Raw genomic sequence first — 18,490 nt, forward strand, 5'->3', positions numbered from 1 at the left:
CTTGCCACTAGCCCACGTGGCCGATGGGGAGACTGTCTCCCAGCTCACCCCTCCCTGAGCTCGCCCTAGCTCGCTGGCTCGCTCAGCTCCTGGCACAGCCTGAAACCGAAACTAATCTCAGACCTGAACAAAATGAAATCATTTCCTATGCGTGATCACCCTACATGACCACAGAGAATCTTCTCTCCAACAGAGCTTCAAACCAGAGCTCTGTCAGGCTCCCCCTAGAACCTCCTGCTTCCTTAACAAACAAGGGACAACAGGGTCAAAGGAGGAAGCCTAGTGTTTTCTGCCTGTGCTTTGCTTTAATTGGCACAGGTCCATTTAAACTGACCCCCAGCAAGTAAAGTATTTTAAACCCACTGTTCAGCATCCATTCCTAGTTGGCTCAATCTGATTCTCTTCTGAGACCAAGACTTGTTCTCTTCAGAGATTTCTGTAGCCTTCTAGCTGAATGCAGTTTAGATCACTGTATCATATGCTTTTCCTAAGTTTGAAAAATGCAGCCTTTACTTCTGTGCTAGGAACTATAACAAACCTAAAACATCATAGAACATCAAAACATTGTAAATGAACATAACGTCAGCCCTTGACTATCTTTCAAAGAATTGTACTTTTGGAGGAAGATCCTAAACCACGTTGTGTTACTTAGCCTTGCCGCAGCAAATTTGGGCCACCTTTTATTCTCTGTGGCTGGGAATATTAGATAATGATTCTACTGTCAGCTTAAGCAAAACACAATTGGAGAAACAATGCACTAGCCCAACAAGTGCATGGTAAAAGAGTAACAACTTTTGGATTGTCTGCTACTACTTTTCATTCAGCAAAGTTTAGGGGCAGCTGGGTGGCTCCGTGGTTGAGCAAGTAAGTGCCTTTGGCTCAGATCATGATCCTGGGGTCCTGGGATCCAGTCCCACATCAGACTCCCCAAAGGGAGCCTGCTTCTCCCTCTGCCTATGTCTCTGCCTCTCTGTGTGTCTCTTATGACTAAATAAATTAAATATCAAAAAAAAAGTTTATTGGGGGCTCCAAATGTGCACCTGAAGCTCTTGTAGGTGCCAGGCTAGCAGGGTGACTAAGATGACCCCCTAGCTCCAACAGGGAACGTCATTGTCAGAAACATCTGAGTGGAGCTGACGCTAGTTCTATAGTACCAACAGCCAGAACGTCAGCCCCTCGCAGGGTTCCTGCAGCCCTTTCCACAAAGCTTGGACCTCACCCTATGGGCGCTCCCAGTAAGCATCCCCTCTGACTGGGATCAGGGCAGGGCAAGACCTCAGCTGTTGGGCAGATGTGCTTGGTGCGTGGTGTCCTGGCTCACTGACTAATGGATGAGCCACTCCACATCACAGGCCATCTGCCGTGGTCACTTCCATGGTAAAATAAGGACTGAAGCCAGATTTGAGCAATCTTCTAGCTCAAAACTTCCAGCTCCTCTTACCCTCCTATCGCTGAGCTGACACAGACATCTAGGGGCCTCTACTTCATCTTCCTGTCTCCAGATGAAACCTCTTCAACCACCAAGACAAATGAAATTTGTTCCCATTTTCAAAGACCTTCAGGGAAGGCTGTTCCCCTCCACTCCTATGAGTCACTTGTTCTCACATCTCACATCCTATCTGCAAGGAACATTTTCTTCATACCTTACTTGAGTCCTTTGCAGCTTACATCCATTTGCCTCTGATTCTGCTTCTAAGTTCAGAGAGACTAGAGTGAATCACTGTGCTCTGAGCGTAACTTTTTTTCAAAAAAAAAATTATTTTTTTAAGTAATCCCTACACCCAACATGGGGCTTGAACTTACAACCCAGAGATCAAGAGTTGCACGTTCTACCGCTCTATGCTCTAGCAACTGAGCCAGCCAGGCCGCCCTCTGGGCAGTAACTCTTAGGAGATTTTTACTTCTTCTTCAGCAAGTTCACTGCAAGCATTAAGGAGGTGACTCTTAAAAACCACAAGACATCAAGGAAGCCAACTGCACTTCCCGGTTCCTGCCTCATCTCAGCCAGCATGTTGCCAAATCCAGAACATTTGATCCTCGGTTCTAATCAGAGTTCACAGAGTGACGTCCTCTGTGGCCAGATCGAAAGCCCTGCAGACAGGAGCCCTCTTTACCCTCACTCAGCTCAAGTGCTGACTCTTGCAGGAGGCCTTTCCTGCCCCACTCTACTGGATGGCAAAGCATCCCCTCTGCAGCACTTTGTCTCACCGCAGTACTTGCCATGGCCAAGAACTGGAGTTCTAGGCTAACATATTTGTCTCCCCTACTAGACCATAGGCATCTTGTGGGCAGGGGCCATGTCTTAATGACCTTTGTGTCTGGCGTCAGGCCCCAGTAGAATGCCTGGCCCTTGGCCAGTTCTCCACAGACTGAACAGTTCAGGCATGTTCTGGTGATGTTTGAACACTGCATGGGCAGCCCTTCAAGCATAGCTACAAGCCCCTTCAACCTCCCACCTCCTCTACCCCCCGACCCCCCGCCCAGTCCTCACCTCTCTCTACCACTAGCCCAGGAGTGGTCCCTCTATGAATTTCTCTAAGGATGTAACCTCTGTAGCCAGGCCTCTTGGATTCGAATCCTGGCTCTACCACCTTCTAGCCATGTGACCATGGGCAAGTTATTTCACCTCATTACGTCCTGTTTCTTAACTGAAAAATAGATATAACATCCATAGAATCTTATGAGAATGAAATGAGCTGATCCATGAGAAGCACTTGAAACAGGATCTGACCCATAGCAGGTGCCCGGTGAGTGCTGGAATCACTATTCCCCAAAACTTTTCCTTCCCAGAATCCCCCTCCACTCTTGACTGTATCATGGGCCTGTCCCCATCCGCACCTGACTCCTTTCCTCCAGACCCCCTTTGCCCCATCTCTCCAGGACCAATGTTAGCATCAACATAAAAGCTGTGCAGCCATCCTAACTTATTATGATCCTCCCCCACCCATCTTATCCCTACTAGCTTACAGGGCAAAGTCTCCAAAGAGAAGGGAGAAGAGTTGGTCCACAGCAGGGATACTGATGCTGAGTCATTCTGCACTCAACTATGCTTCTCTCTCATCCATCACCCCTGACATTTCAGGCTCCCCATCTCCCCATCATGCAGTCCTCTTTGCTCATAATTTTAAAACCTCACCCCACTCCATCAGACCCCTTCTAAAGCCAGCCTCTACCTCTAGAGTCTTTACCAAAGATTTTCCTTAACAATAAGGAGCCTGAAAACCATTAGTACCCATGTACGGAAATAACAGTAATAATAATAAATAATAGCTTCTGCACTGAAGAAGTACACTACACTCTTTGTCTGGTGTACACATTAGATCTCCTTCCACACTTTCTGAAGCTGAGAAACTGAGGTGCTTACAAAATCAGAATGGAAGATGGAGGACTGGGTCCTCTGAACTACTGATCTTAACTCTACTGAGCTATGATGGGGAACTGCAAAATGAGCCCTGCTTATCTCTTGGGGAAAAGAGGTCAGAGGGAGCTGGAACTTTTTTACCCACCAATCATTCCTCAAAGACACTTAGTGCCACTGTAACACAAAGGAAAAGGTGATGTTTTATAAGGGAATTTATGTTTACAGGCATTGTTATAGCATGTTTCATTTATGGCCTGTTTTAAAAGTAAGAGTAATAGCTGGATGATTCGGAGTCCATTATACTGCTCTGACATGTGGGAGGTGTTCCCTGGGAGGCTGAAAGCAGAGCCATCAGAGAAACGCTGAGTGAGCCACCACAGCCAGCATCCTAAATTCACCATCAGGTGTTTTGTAGGCCAGCAGCAGGCAGACAAGTCCTGACCACTGAGGAATGTGAATTTTTAGTCACTGCCACAGGACCTTTACGTCTCACCAAGACGACTTTCAAGTCCCAAATTCAGGGACTACAGGCCCACCACCATCTCCAAGACCCTCTGTGGTTCTTACTTCCTGTAGGCATAAGAGCCAATGAAATGGAGGCATCTCTTCCAGGCCATCTTCTATAGTCAGAGGTGATCCCTGTCTGACTCCCAGCTTCCAGCCCCCAGTGCTTTTGCCATATATGCTAGGATGGGGGAAATCAATCAAGGCAGAGTAAACATAGGAAGCTCCCAAGGGGGACACAAGTGTGAGTGCTACTCTATGGCAAACGTTGTGCAGGCAAGTTAAACAAAGTGAAATCCCCATGAGCTACCTCTGTCTGGGGGCACTTGAGTATAGGAAGGGCCTCCCAACACCAAAGCAGAGAAGTCAGAGATGACAGGCCCTCTTCTGGATCCCCAGCAAGTGCAGATGCCACAAACACCCGAGCAGCCCAACTAGGGAGCTTTGGCTAAGAAAGAAAAGGCAGGCCATTCCTCCTGGGAAGGCACTGGGGTTGGTGACAACCATCTCCTCTGGCCCCCACTTGCCTTTTAAAGTCCAGAGATATCTAAGGAATCTACAGTATCTAGATCCTGGCCTTGGACAACTCCTCCCCAAAACCTCCTCAAGAGGAGTGTTTTCACACTTACACTACCCACTGAAGCTCCTTCTCCCACCTCAACCCCACTTCCCCAAGAATAAGCTGGGGTTCTTAAAGCGCCTGGCTCCTATACTCAGTAGAAATATCAGAATATCCCATACCCTAACCCTTATATTTGCCTCTAATTCAACAGCACTGTGGCCCTGGCACAGTGCCCAGAGCCTTCCTACCACCCAGGCAGCAAAATCAGCCCTTGGAGAAGCCCCCCATCCCATACACCCACCCCCATCCTCTGGCTAACTGTAGGGAGCTGGATCTTGTCCAGAGTTCCCAGGTCTCCATGGCCACCAGCCCAAAGTTGCATGAGAAGGGCATTGAGAAAAGACCTCTTGGGACGTCTACTCTTCACACCCTGGGATTACTCACTGGCCACAAAAGAGGAAACTATTCTGAATGGTCTATGTTGGGCCAGACTGTAGGTCAGGGGTCTTAAAAGGAGTTCCAATTCCAAAGGGTATAGTAGTAACATTCTGATAGTGTGTACAAAACGTGTCCCTGCAACATACATGTGTGAGGCAGGAAGAGTTGGAGCTTTCACCATATTCTCAGAGGGGGCGGTGACCCCAACCTCTGGCCTCCAAGTGCCGCCTAGTCATATGATCACTCCTAGGCCAGCCTAGTTGTCCAAGTTTTCTCTCCGGCTTAAGGATTTGCCCAGGCCTGAGGCACTTCTGTTCCCTTGTCTCCTGCTCCTTCCAGCTGCAGAAAGGGGACAGGATGGTTTCAGACCCAACTCTCCTGCACACACCCTTCAGCCTCTTGGTGACCTAAGCCAGGTTTCTCTGTCCCAGAGATGCCACGCTACATTCAAAATAGAGGTCCCAATGGCATCAACCCTCGACAACAGAGAGGGCCCAATTTCACACCTGATCCCACAAAGGAGTCAAATCTCATGGTAAGATGACTTCCTGCATGAGAGAATTCCTGTGTCCCTCACCTCTTTCAGGCGTACATGGTTACCCCACCCAGGCTGTAAAGATGAGCATGCCTGCCAAAGAACATCTCCCTGAGTCTTTTTCTCCTGGACCAGTTGGTTCAGGATTTGCAGGATAACAGAAGAGAAGGGTTATTCCCCATGCTCAGTGGCACTCCCACCTGGAGGCCAGGTGGGCAGTGAGATGGTCTCCTTGCATCTGGTACCACCCCTAGGACATCTTATTCTAAACTCCCAGTCCTTCACCTCACCCCCCACTCTCACCTAAATAAATAAATAAATAAATAAAAGAAAAGAAAAGAAAATAATAAAAGAAAATCTAAGACCTCCTTCCCCCTAAAACAAATTCCTCCCCGGGAATTTAATTTCAGTATAAATTTCCTGCAGCCAAAACTTCTAAGAGGAAAAGAAATGACCAAGCCAATGCTGGGTGTAAGGCAACAATGCAAGGAGAAACTGAAGAGGGAAGGATGAAGAGACGCCAACACCAGCCCCCTGGCGCTTGGAGCCCGGGGCGCACGGAGCGGGAGGGCGGGGGAGCAGGGGCGGGGACAGCGCGCTCCGAACTTTCCCCAGCGAGCCACCGGGAGATGCAGCTCCCAGGGGACCGGGTGGGACCAGAAGGGGCTGAGCCGACCTGTGACATCGGCGGGGACAGGAGGCCAGCCTCCCCTCCCCCTAGGAGGGCTCTGCCCCCGGCCGGCGCCCCCACCCGCCAGCGCCCCCAGGCCGGGGCACGCGGCGAGGGGCGCACACACAAAAGGGGGAGCGGCCGGGCAGGGGCTCGGGGCGGGGGCTCGCGGCGGCGCCGGCCCGCGGAGGCCTCGCGGCCCTTCCCCGCCCGCGACCACCCCCCGCCCCCGCCCCCACCCCGGGCCCCACTCCCCGCCCCCGGGGCCCGCCCGGCCCGCGCGCCCACGGCCTGGTGGGGGGGCGGGGGAGGGGGCGAGGGCCGCGGCCCGGCCACGTGCGCCCGGGGCGGCGCGGGTTCCCCGGGAGCCGCGGCGGCAGCGCCGGGAATCAAACTCGCGCCCGCCCGGCCCGGCCCTCCCGGCGGCGCCCCGCGCCCGGCGCCCGAGAAGGTGGGGCCGCGGGGCCGGGCGGGCCGGCTCGCGCGGGGAGCGAAGGGAGGGTCTTACCGAGCAGCCGCCGCGCGCGTCCGCTCCCCGCGGGCCGGAGGGGCCGGCGGGCGGGGGAGGGGCCGCGGTCCCGCGGCGGCGGCGGCGGCGGCGGCGGCGGCGGCGGCGGCGGCGGCGGGCCCGGCGCGGCGGCGCGGCTGGGGCGCGGGAGGCGGAGAAAGCGAGGCGAGGCCGGCTTCCTAGCGGCGGGCGGCGAGAAGTGCAGCGGTCCCTGCGCGGCCGCCGGCGGGGCCACAAGTGGGGCCGCGCGGGGAGGAGCGGGGCCGCGGGCGGGGCGCGGGCCGCGCCGCTGCGCCCCCAGACCCGCTCGGCGGGAGGAGGGGAGCGGGCAGGGGTGGGGAAGCGGCGGGGTCGCGGGGCCGGGGGCGCTGGCTGGCGGGCCGCCTCTGTGTCCGCCCTCCGCCCGGCCGCCGCCAGTCCCCGCTGGCCGGCCGGAGGGCGCGGTGGAGGAGCCTCGGTGCCCCCCGCGGAGCGGGGTGCGGGGCGCCCTGCCCCTCCCGGCGCACGGGAGACGCGGCCGGGGGCGGGGGCGGGGGCGGGGAACCGCGGAGCCGGGCGGCCCCGCGCGAGCGCCGAGCGCGGACGCACCTCTGGGCCCGGGACGGCTCGAGTGTGGGGGAGGGGCCGCCCCTGGGATCCCGGCTCGGGAAAGGAAGCCCGGTGTCACGGTCAGAGGAGGTGGTGAGGGGGGTCAGGGGATCAAAGCCGCCCCCATCACATCGGCAGGCCCCTCCTGCCATTCCCCCTAGTTCCTCCCAGCATGCCCGGTCGCTTCAGAGGCTCCTGAGCCCCCGAGATTTTTCTATAGAAGAACTTGTTCAATAAATGGGAAATCGGCTTTGACTGTTCTTTTTCCACCTGGTTTGGTTTCAAACTCCCAGTTTGAGGGTGGGTAGGGTGGGGCAGGTGGCCACGGCCCAGCACCCTGCACTGAAGAGAAGCTACCTAGGAGCTCTGAGGAGGGTACAGTCCCAGCTCTGCCCCCAGGCAGCCGCACAGAGGGTCTGCCCATGGTCTGAGACAAGCCAGCCTTAGAGGCCCGCTTCCCGTCCCATCTGGGCCCCGACTCCAGATAATAGCCCCTCTCTCTTCTTCCGAGGGCTTGCAGTCCCCTAGCTCTGCGGAGATGAGCCAGCGTGCTCAGCCACAGAGACATCTGATGGTAAAAACCACAAACCAAAGTGCCCCAGACACCGTGTGTTTCCATCATTTGCATGTCAAGGGAGTTTCTTTAGCAAGCTAGGAACCTGGGAGCCAGAGAAACCTCAGCACCACACCCTCCTTGGGGAGACATGGGCTTAGCTTGATAGCCCAGCTAGCTCGAGGACTGGGCTCCCAGATCCTCAGGATCTCCGCTCTCCTTCCACCCCCTCTCCTCATGCTCCTTCACTTGGTGATACATTCAATTTCGGGAGGGCCCTTGACACACCAGGAGGTAGTCCCTAAACCCCAGGTTAAAGATCCTTAATAAAGACAGACTGACTCATGCCTCCATGCTGACTCCTGGCTCTTGTCCTGAAGTTGTCACTGGGAGCTTGGGATTGATCCTCCTTGCCAGTCTTCTAGATTATGTCATCACAGGTGTTACCTGACTGTGACTGCTGCCCACCGTGCACTTCATCTGTCGCTTTCCTGCTTACTTGCAAGATCCTTCTGCAGTTCCTCGCTGTCACCTTGGCATTTCGGAGCCCAGAAAATGCATGGAGATACCCCTGTTTGCATCCCCTCCAAGTATTCATAAAATCTTTTAATGTGTTATTAATATAGTCATCAGATGAAACCAGGCACTCATTTGAATGCTCTTCCTTGAAGGACACGTCTTGAGCACAGAGTTGTCTCCCCAGAACTTGTCCTCGGTCCCCTCCCCTGCCCCTCACAGCCTCCTGGGTAACCTCCCTCACTCCCACCACTGCCTCTAAGCTATAAGTTCCTCCTGGGTTCCCAGGCCAGGCCTGCAGGTCCCTGGCACTCCTCACGGGCAGGAGGCTGGAATCCAGCTCAGAGCCCTTCCCTCCTCAAGCCTCCTCCTCCTCTGGCTTGGTAGCTAGAAAGCTCAGTCCTCAGTGTCCCTTGCCTGTGTTCTATTGGTTATCAAGTCCTGTTCATTCCTCTTCCACTCTCACCCCCACCGTATTCCCCAGCTTCTGCCCTGGGTCCTCCCCTATGGGTTATACTCAGCTCAGAGGATGAGATGTCCCTGAGCTTTCAAGCCCAGCCCTCCTCCTGCTCCAGGAGACTACATCAGTTCTTCCTTTCTCCCCTTCTCTCTACTTCATACCTACAAACCTGAAGGATGTCTCCTTTTCCAGAAGCCTGAAGCCCAGCCCTGCCCTGCCCTCAGGTCATGCCCTGGTTCTCCTCTTGCCCATTCCTCAATAGACTTCCTCTAAAAAGAAACCAGACATACTCGGTCTGCTTCCTCATCCCCACTGGATCTTGCGGTGGCGTCTTCCTCCAGCATTCTGGGGACAGCTCTGGGAGGGGGGGAGGTCACCAGCCAGCCCCTAGTCATTTCCCCTGAGGGCCCCCTCCCTGCCCCACTCTGTTCCCTTGTAGCCCTGGATGCCCCTGAAATGACTCCAGATGCTCTTGGTTTTCCTGCCAGCTCCTTCCTTTCTTCCACTCAGTCCATACCAGGAACTTCTCCAGGGCACAATTCTGTTCAGTTTCCCTGAGATCCCACAATTCCCAGGATGTTACCACAGTGGGGCTAGAGTGGAGCAGGGACCAATACTGGCTGCTCCACTTGCCTGCTGCATGTCCTCGTTACTGAACTTTCTCTGTGCCTTGGTTTCCTTCCCTGTGTTCGGAGCTCACAGCATACCTATCTCAAAAGACTGTGATGAGGATAAAACCAATCCACACAGGTGAGGTGTCCAGAACACCGCCTGGCACATCGAGTGCTCAAGAACTGCTAGTGTCGTTACCGGTAAGGGCATCAGATCAGTGTGCCTGCTGTCAGCCGTCTGTGCTGGTGACCCATTCTAGTACTCACTCCCTCTCCTGGGCTCCTGATTGGAATGTGTGGCTGCCACTGGATGGGCTGGCCCAGAGCCACCTCACCTCCAGCATGGCAAGCCTGGAACCCATGATCTCTGTGTCTTCCTTTGCCAGAATTCTGTGTCCTGATGACAGGCACCTCCCATTCATCTGAGCTACCAATTTCAAATGCTATTTTCTTCCTGTCTCTAAAAATTAGACCTCTGAGTAAATTCAGGACTTTCTACTTCCTGAATTTCACTGGAATCTCCTCCCCATCCCCGTTCCCGCTGCTCTGCCCTAATTCTGGCCACCAGGGATCCTGCCTTTCCATCCATCCTCCTCGGTTGCTAGCCCCTGTTTGCTAAAGCAGATACTGGTGACGTCTCTGTCTTGTTGAAAAGACAGATGGAGGAGGCCGGGGGGTGGGGGTGAATGGGTGACGGGCACTGAGGGAGGCACTTGACGGGATGAGCACTGGGTGTTATTTTGTATGTTGGCAAATTGAACACCAATAAAAAATAAATTTATTATTAAAAAAAAAGAAAGAAAAGAGGCACTTCCCAACCTGTCCTCCAACTATGTTTCACTCTCTCCCCTTTGTGGTCCTCATCCCCTACTCCTCTGCTGGAACAGTCAAGACCACTTGCTGTTCCCAGAGAACAAATGGGAAATTGAGGAAAGCTTCTTGCCAAGTCTGGGGCTATATTAAGCTCAGAGACATAGGAGCGTGTCTGCTGGGTCCCACCTCTGTCATGAGGCTGAGGCTGCTAGAGAGCTGCGGGGCTCCAGCTTGGAGAAAATGGGTCCCAGCTGGACCCCAGGGAAAATGGGCCATATCCCCTCTGAGACTTCCGCCCCACACACTGCTGGGGCGCAGATCGAGGACAAGAACATGTGGCTGTGGTGTTGGCAACAACCACATTGTCCTGGCCACCAAGAAACCCTCTCCTCCTAGAATCACCAAAGGCAGCTTCATTGGGCCAGAGGTGGCAAAGAAAGTGGTGTGAACATCCAGATAATTTGGGGAATCCTATCCTTTTCTCCATCTTCATGGATCTGACCAAGAAAACTCAGACACACAAACAATTGGTTGTAACACTTGGGAGTTTTGAAAAAACTTGGGAGTTTTGAAAAAACATCCATGTTACATGGATGAAACATGGAAACAGTGGAAACATTTTTTACTTAAAAAAATGAGTAAACCCCCTCCCAGGATGGTGGGATTGGTAACTGGATGGGTGCCTGTGGGATTGCCCACCTGACTTTCATCTGAGAGAAGGAGCCCGGGCTCCTTCCCCCTTCCCCCAGAGTGCCAGCACCAGATGTCATGCTTGTAGCACTTTCTGTAAACTGTCCTTCCCTTGCATAGCGAGCTGCTCCTTAGTGGCCCCTCTGCCCCTCCTGCCCACGTACGTGTCCCGGGGTCTTGTTGCTCTCCGCAGGAGCTCCTTCTGCCTCAAGGCCCACACCTCCCAGCCTGGCAGGCCCCATGAGCTGAGTACAGCTCTTCCTCAACTTACAGTGGAGTTACATCCTGACAAAGGCATCATAAATTGAAATGATCATAAGTAAAAAACACATTTAATACATCTCACCTACTGAGCATCACGGCTTAGCCTAGGCTGCCTTAACTGTGCTCAGAACACTTAGAGTTGGGCAAAATCGTCTTCCACAAAGCCTATTTTATAATAAGGTCTTAACTATGTCATGTAATTTGTCAAATACTATGCCAAAAGTGAAGAACAGAACGGGTATGTGGGTATGGACTGGTTACCAGTACATGGGTTATGACCCTCCTGGTCTCGGAGCTGGCTGGGAGCTGAGCCTTGCTGCCTGGCATCACGAGAGAGCATCATACCGCATATCACCAGCCCAGAAAAAGATCCAAATTCACAATTTGAAGTATAGTTTCTATTGAATGCATATGGTCTTCGCACCATCATAAAGTTGAAATTCGCATACTGTACCATCAAAAGTCAGGGACTGTCTGTAACTATTTGCCAGAGGACAGACTTCTGACAGGTGAGTGAGATGCATATGTTTTGTCCTTACAAAAACCACCTGTCTTCCCTTCACTGGTACCAGTTTGTAAGGCTCCAGGGGTCCTGCCCTCCTGTACAGGGGCTGCCAGCTGGGGGCAGAAATCAGGCATACATAAATGGAATTTCAGGTAACCATTAAGATTTTTAAAAATATTTTATTTATTTATTCATGAGAGACACACACAGAGAGAGGCAGAGACACAGGCAGAGGGAGAAGCAGGCTCCATGCAGGGAGCCCGATGTGGGACTCGATTCCGGGTCTCCAGGATCACGCCCTGGGCTGAAGGCGGCGCTAAACCACTGAGCCACCCTGGGCTGCCCACCAGGACTATTTTTGACCACCTCCTGTGTACCCATACTGAGATCCCCAAAATGAACAATATGTAATAGCCCCTCCTCACCTCCCAAGTTTAAGGGGAGGGTCGATGGGGAACAGCTAGCAAATAATACAAGGCAGCGTGGGCCAGTAAAGTCAACTGTAAGCAGAGGGCTCTGGGGCTCCATGGGGAGGAAGTGGTTCATTCTCATGGGGGAGAGGTCAGAGAGGGCACCTTTGATGAACTGGCTTTTGAGCCATGCCTTTAAAGATGAAAACAAACAAACAAACAAAAAACAAAAACAAAAACAAAAAAAAACCCAAAAAAACAAAAAACAAAACCAAAAAAAAAGATGAAAACAATTGTAACTGGGGATAAAGCATTGAATCCGGGGGCCCAGCTTAAGGTGGGAGTGTTGTGGGGCATTCTAGCACCAGGCTCTATCTATCCCAGAGATCATCTATCCCAGCCGAAGTTAGATGTCCAGCCGACTAAGCCACCCAGGTGCCCCAACATTTACGTTCTATTTTAAAACCCTTTTTATCGGGATGCCTGGGTGGCTCAGTGGTTGAGCCTCTGCCTTTAGCTCAGGTCATGATCCTGGGGTTCCGGGATCAGGTCCTACATCTAGCTCCCTGCATGGAGCTTGCTTCTCCCTCTCCCTATGTCTCTGCCTCTCTCTGTCTCTCATGTACAGGTAAATAAAATCTTCAAAAAAATAAAATTCTTCTTCTTCTTCTTATTATTATTATTATCATCATCATCATTATCATTATTTTTAAACTCTACACGCAACGTGGGGCTTGAACTCAGGACTATGATATCCACTCAGGAATGGATATCATACTCCATTGCCTAAGCCAGTCAGGCACCCCAACATTCACATCCTTACCTCATTTATTCATCAACAGCCCTCTGGTAGGTACGACCACTAGGCCTTGTTCACAGATGAGGAAACTGAGGTGCAGAGAGATTAGTGACTTGTCTAAGCCTCTGCAGAGCTGGGGATAAGGACACAGGTGGCCTGGCTGCAGAGTCGGTACCTTGTCACTTTAATGCACTCAAAGAATGATGCCTGTTTTGCTTATCATTCTTATAATTCCAAAGAGGCCTGCCTGAGATCAACTGAGTCTGAGAGATGTTTCAATCTGGTTCTTCTCAGCGATAACAATTCATGGAGGAGGTTGGGGATGGGGCAGTATTCCTAGGTGGGATTTGGGGAGCAGAACTACAGGTGAAGGAACATCTGGGGAGGGCTCCTTCTTGCTTGGAGGGAGGGGCCCTCTGCAGGGCCTGTAAATGGCCAGGAAAGGAAGGAGAGGAAGCTGCCACTACATCACTGGCCCCTGAGCGAGGCTCTGGGCACTAGTGGAAATCCAAAAATGTCTTATTCTTTGGTAGGAGAGCTTCCTTAAGGTTGTACCACAGCCCATTACAAGGTGGTGGGCAGAAAACCCTAGAGGGCCAAGTGATATCTCTGAGGAAGATTCTGCTTACTGGGTCTCTCTCTCTCTTTTAAGATTTTATTTATTTGAGAGAGAGAGAGAGAACACAGAGATAGAGGGAGGAGGCTTCTCACTGAGCAGGGAGCCCGGTGCAGGGCTCAGTCCCAGGGCCCTGAGATCATGACCCGAGCCAAAGTCAGATGCCCAACTGATTAAGCCACTCAGGTGCCCCTGGGTGTTTCTTTCTTTCTTTTTTTTTCCTGAAGTTTTTTTTTTTCTTGAAGAGTTTATTTATTTATTCATGAGAGACAGAGAGAGAGAGAGAGAGGGGCAGAAACACAAGCAGAGGGAGAAGCAGGCTCCACGTGGGACTCGATCCTGGGATGCCAGGATTACGCCCTGGGCTGAAGGCAGGCGCCAAACCGCTGAGCCACCCAGGGATCCCTGGGTGTCTCTTTAAAAGGGAAAACAGAATCCTTTGGCAGGGCTGAGCCCTTGGGATAAAAAAGGACATAATTAGATCAACGGACAACACTCGAATGTGGATGGTAGATTAAATAAAAGTATTACATAAATGTAAGTGTATAAAGTTCATAAGAGTATAAGAGCATCTCTCTATTTTTAGGAACTACAGAAGTATTTAGAGATAGGGGCCGAGATGTGTGAAACCCTGTAATGGTTCAAAAAAAGTTAGAGATAGAGAGACAGCCCATGGGCACCTGGGTGACTCAGTGGTTGAGTGTCTGCTGGCAGAGAGCCTGCTTCTCCCTCTGCCTGTGTCTCTGTCTCTCTTTCTGTATCTCTCATGAATAAATGAAATTTTTAAAAAGAGAGAGAGAGAGAGAGAGAGAGAGAGAGAGCCCATATGTGGTTAAACAAGGGATAAACTGTTAACCATAGGTGAATCTGGGTAAAGGGTATACAGATGTTTCTTGTACTATTTTCATTTTTGCAACGTGTTGCAATTTTGAAAATTATTTCCAAATAAAAAGTTTTTCGAGGGATCCCTGGGTGGCGCAGCGGTTTGGCGCCTGCCTTTGGCCCAGGGCGCAATCCTGGAGACCCGGGATCAAATCCCACGTCGGGCTCCCGGTGCATGGAGCCTGCTTCTCCCTCTGCCTGTGTCTCTGCCTCTGTGTGTGTGTGTGTGTGTGTGTGTGTGACTATCATAAATAAATAAAAATTAAAAAAAAAAAAAGTTTTTCGAAAATGTTCCAGGCTCACTTTATGTGTTCCGTGCCCAAGCCCTGCAATCAGGTTTTTCTCCAGAGGATCCTAGTGAATAGGAATATTTATTTATTTATTTATTTATTTATTTATTTATTTATTTATTTATATTTTAAAAGATTTTATTTATTTATTCATAAGAGATGCAGAGAGAGAGAGGAAGAGACTCAGACAGAGGGAGAAGCAGGCTCCATGCAGGGAGCCTGATGTGGGACCCGATCCCGGGACACCAGGATCATGCCCTGGGCCGAAGGCAGGCACTAAACTGCTGAGCCACCCAGGGATCCCCCTGAATAGGAATATTTAGAGACACACACACACACACACACACACACACAGGGCAGCCCGGGGGGGGGGCTGCGGTTTAGCGCCGCCTTCAGCCCAGGACCTGATCCTGGAGACCTGGGATCAAGTCCCGCGTCGGGCTCCCTGCATGGAGCCTGCTTCTCCCTCTGCCTGTGTCTCTGCCTCTCTCTCTCATGAATAAATAAATAAAATCTTAAAAAAAAAAATTGGACGCTTGAGAAGGAAAAGCATTCCTAGCATATGGAACAACATGACAGAAGGCAGTGAAATATAAGCGTCGGTAGACAGCGCCGGTTCTAGCGACGTGAGTCTTCTGAGAAGCTGCCCCAGCGAAGGGGATGAACCGCGCAGCCTCCCCCCGCGCTGCAAATGCAGTCCCCACCACACGCCTCTCCCTGTTCCCCACCTGTGTGCTTTGGATGCAGTTTACTGAGAGATGGGGCCAACACTATTTTTCGGCGGCACCTCACCTGTGGACGCATAGACCTGCATTTTATCTATTTACCTAGAAAGTACAACTGTTGTGCAGAGAGAAGAAAGTGAAGCAGCCCTGGAGAAACTTCTGCAAGAGGCCTGCTCTAGATGAATGAACAACCCGGCCCGACCAATCAGAACGCAGACAGGACATTTCAGCCAATCCCGGCTCAGTAACGCCCTTGTGGGGGCGGGGCCAGCACGCCCGGGGCGGGGCTCGCCGCCGCGGCGTCGCGGCCCTGCAGTCACTCCAGTGGGCCCTGGGGGAGAGGGAGGCGGGGGGGGGGGGGCGGGATCCCCGAGAGGAGGCCGGCAAAGTAGATCAGGCCAAACGGTGGAGGGCACTGGACGCCAGCCCTGGCGGACTGGGCACCACAGTGGCTTGACCCAGGCAGCCCTGGCAAAAGCCAGGTGTGCCACGCTCCCTGCGGGGCTCCCGTCTCGGAGCGCCTTGAGTCCGGGACGCCTTCCCTCGGGGGAGCAGGTGGAGGTGCCCAGGACTGACTCTGGAGCAAGCAGGTGTGAGAAGGCTGTCAGGCTTCTCTCCCCTGTCCTGCCTGGGGGGGAGGTGGCGCTCCTTTTCCTCTTGGGAGGGCAGGAGTTCAGGCCTGTGCCAGGCTTGCAGCAGCCGGCTTTAAGAACTACCTCTGAGTGCCAGGCTGGCGGGACCACCGGGAAGAGCGGCCCAGGCATCGTGTCTGGATGTAGTGCGTGTAGGAGAAGGAAGCGAGATAGAACGACGTGCCTGAAGCAGGATGCACCATCCCCAGATCGTGGCTGCTTTCCCAGGTTTCCCAACCTTGCAGTTCTTCCCTGGGTCTAACCTGAACCCTCCTTTGTCTCATCTCTGGCCAGCCTTCAGTTAGCTGCTTTTTCCCAGCCGGGTCTTCCGTCTAACTTACTCACTCTTGGATGAGGCTCTGGTTCCTATGCTGGATGCCAGTCCTCAGAATCTGAGAGTCTGAGGTGCGGAGGCCATGCAGGGAAGCATTCTGCAACTTTGTAGGTCTTACAGAGAATGGAGTTAGTGCCCTGAGCAAACTGATGTTGCTGTTAATGAGATAGGGAATAGAAGGACCAGGTGGAGGTGGGGTACATTCTTGTTATCATTCTTATTTTACAGCTGAGCAAACGGAGGCCAGAGAGGTTGTGCATCTTGCCCAAGATCCCACAGCTCCAGATGGCACAGCCTAGATTTACACCCAAGCCTGTCAGATCCCAACCCTCTGCTCGAGTGCAACCCTGTATTACGGGGACCTTATGCCCATTCTCACCCTGCTCAGGATCCTGTGGGGGCCTCATGTACCTGTTGCTGCTGTTTCTGGCCTTGGCACTTGGTGCTTTGTTGTGTTTCAGGCTTCCCAGACATGGGGACCCGTCCATACAAGGGAAAGTCAGCAAAACCCCAGGCTGTCGTGGCCCCACTAATTTGGAATCAGAGATTTGGGGGTGGGGTGGGCCCTAGAGCTGAACTTAGAAACCAAAGGGTGCTAGACTACCTCCATTTTATTTGGGCATCTCCCAACTCCTCTTGTTATACCGCAGACAAATGAGCCAACTGTCTAATGTTACTGGTTAGGTTTCAGAGCAACATTTAAATTGTTTTGTGGGATATCTAGGGGTTCACAATGGAGCAAATGGGTTGCAGGGTTGCTTGTGGGGAGGACATTCTAGACCTGGGAACAGCATATAGAAAGGCTCCGTCTCATTTGTCTCTCTGTCCCCAACTCTACCCTTGCCCCATTCTCCCCCCTCGGAGATCCCTGACAGCCACAGAGCGCCTGGTGTTGACCAAGTGTCAGAACTTCTCTTCTGTTGGGCAGGCCACCATGAGCCACAGGGCCTACTCTCTTGGGTTGAAGCTCTGGGGATTCCAGGATGGGACCCCCACCTCTTCACCTGAAAGTGGCTCATGGATCCCACCTTGGGGGATTCCATACTAATTAGTTGAATCTTGCCTATTTATTCAGCTCCTGATGCAGTCCTATTTATGGCGGCTAAAGGACACATCTTCTTTTCTGCTCAGTGAAGCTAAAATGATCACTACTGGCTTGGACCAGTAGCCTGTCTCAGTCCTTGGAGCAATCATGTCCAGCCCAGGGCAGATAGATGGAGAGGGGGGGACTCGGGGTGACAGTTACACCACAGGAAGCACAAAGACATTTCCTCCCAAATCTCTCTCCCCTTCCCGGGGCCTCTTCCTAGAACCTCCAAGTCCCTCAATTCCGGCCTCCCTCTACCCCTCCCCCCATTAAGCAGAGTTGATGTATCTTTGGCTCTTTTCCCACCATGAACAAAGCTAGGAATTTCTTGGCTTGTGCGCCAAGGGCCTTGGGTGTCCAGGCTCCTTCAAGTCAGCTCTCTCAGTGGATTAAGCTCACTGTGGCTTAGGTGGCCCCTGATTGCCTCTACGATTGACAAAGATTTAACTTTGCATCTGAGTCTCTGAGGCTGGCTCCTCTCTCCATGAACAGCCTCTAGGGTTGGTACATCTGTTCCCAGTCTGGGATCGGGGCACTGACTTTCAGACAGAGTTGGTGGACCAGTCACTGGGAGGGCATGTCCCTGCCATTGCCCCCTTGGTCTCCTTGTCCTCTCCACTTCCCATGCCAAAGGAAGAGCTCACTGGCAGAACAGGATGCTGGACTCAAATGTCCACCTTTAGCCTGGTAGTTCTTGCTTCAGGCTCTTTATAGATGTATTTAGGAAAAAGTGACATACAAGTCACAGGGCTGATGCAGCCAAATCAACCTCACTTTGAGAAAAATCCATAAAGAACATAAACTTCCAAAAACATTCCGGAGAATTCCTCCTGCGTGGCTGGCAGTACATACTCAAAAAGGATTAATTCCAGTAAGAATAGTGATTTTAAATTATTTTATGCACTCTTCAAAAAGATATTTAGGGATTGGGAAGGGGATGGGATGTCAATTTAAGATGATCAAGGATGAAGAAAAGCTCTGAAATTATGATGCAAGTCAGTGGTGATACAGAATCTGAAGTGTGAAAAATCCCTTCTCTTACCATGACATGGCAGTTTTTGTAAAGTGAAGTATACTTGACCCTCATGGTCCAGGGCCAAGATCTAGGTCAAGTGCCTGTTTTGGGAAGGGAAAAGC

At 52.2% G+C, this 18,490-nt stretch overlaps 1 protein-coding gene across 3 annotated transcripts in view; it reads right to left on the reverse strand.

The window, feature by feature from the left end:
- The window catches only part of CUEDC1 (CUE domain containing 1), an 82,037-nt gene extending 75,370 nt beyond the window's left edge, over positions 1 to 6,667 (reverse strand). For 2 of the 3 annotated variants that reach the window (XM_055324705.1, XM_055324690.1), the window contains exon 1: positions 6,579 to 6,657. The gene's annotated coding sequence lies outside the window, so the exon portion shown is untranslated. Of the gene's footprint in view, positions 1 to 6,578 lie in introns of all 3 variants that reach the window. The other variant, XM_055324699.1, reaches the window with a different exon arrangement.
- Between the last annotated feature and the right edge of the window lie 11,823 nt (positions 6,668 to 18,490).

Source organism: Nyctereutes procyonoides, unplaced genomic scaffold (genome assembly GCF_905146905.1).
Source record: "Nyctereutes procyonoides isolate TBG_1078 unplaced genomic scaffold, NYPRO_anot_genome, whole genome shotgun sequence".
NCBI lineage: Eukaryota > Metazoa > Chordata > Mammalia > Carnivora > Canidae > Nyctereutes > Nyctereutes procyonoides.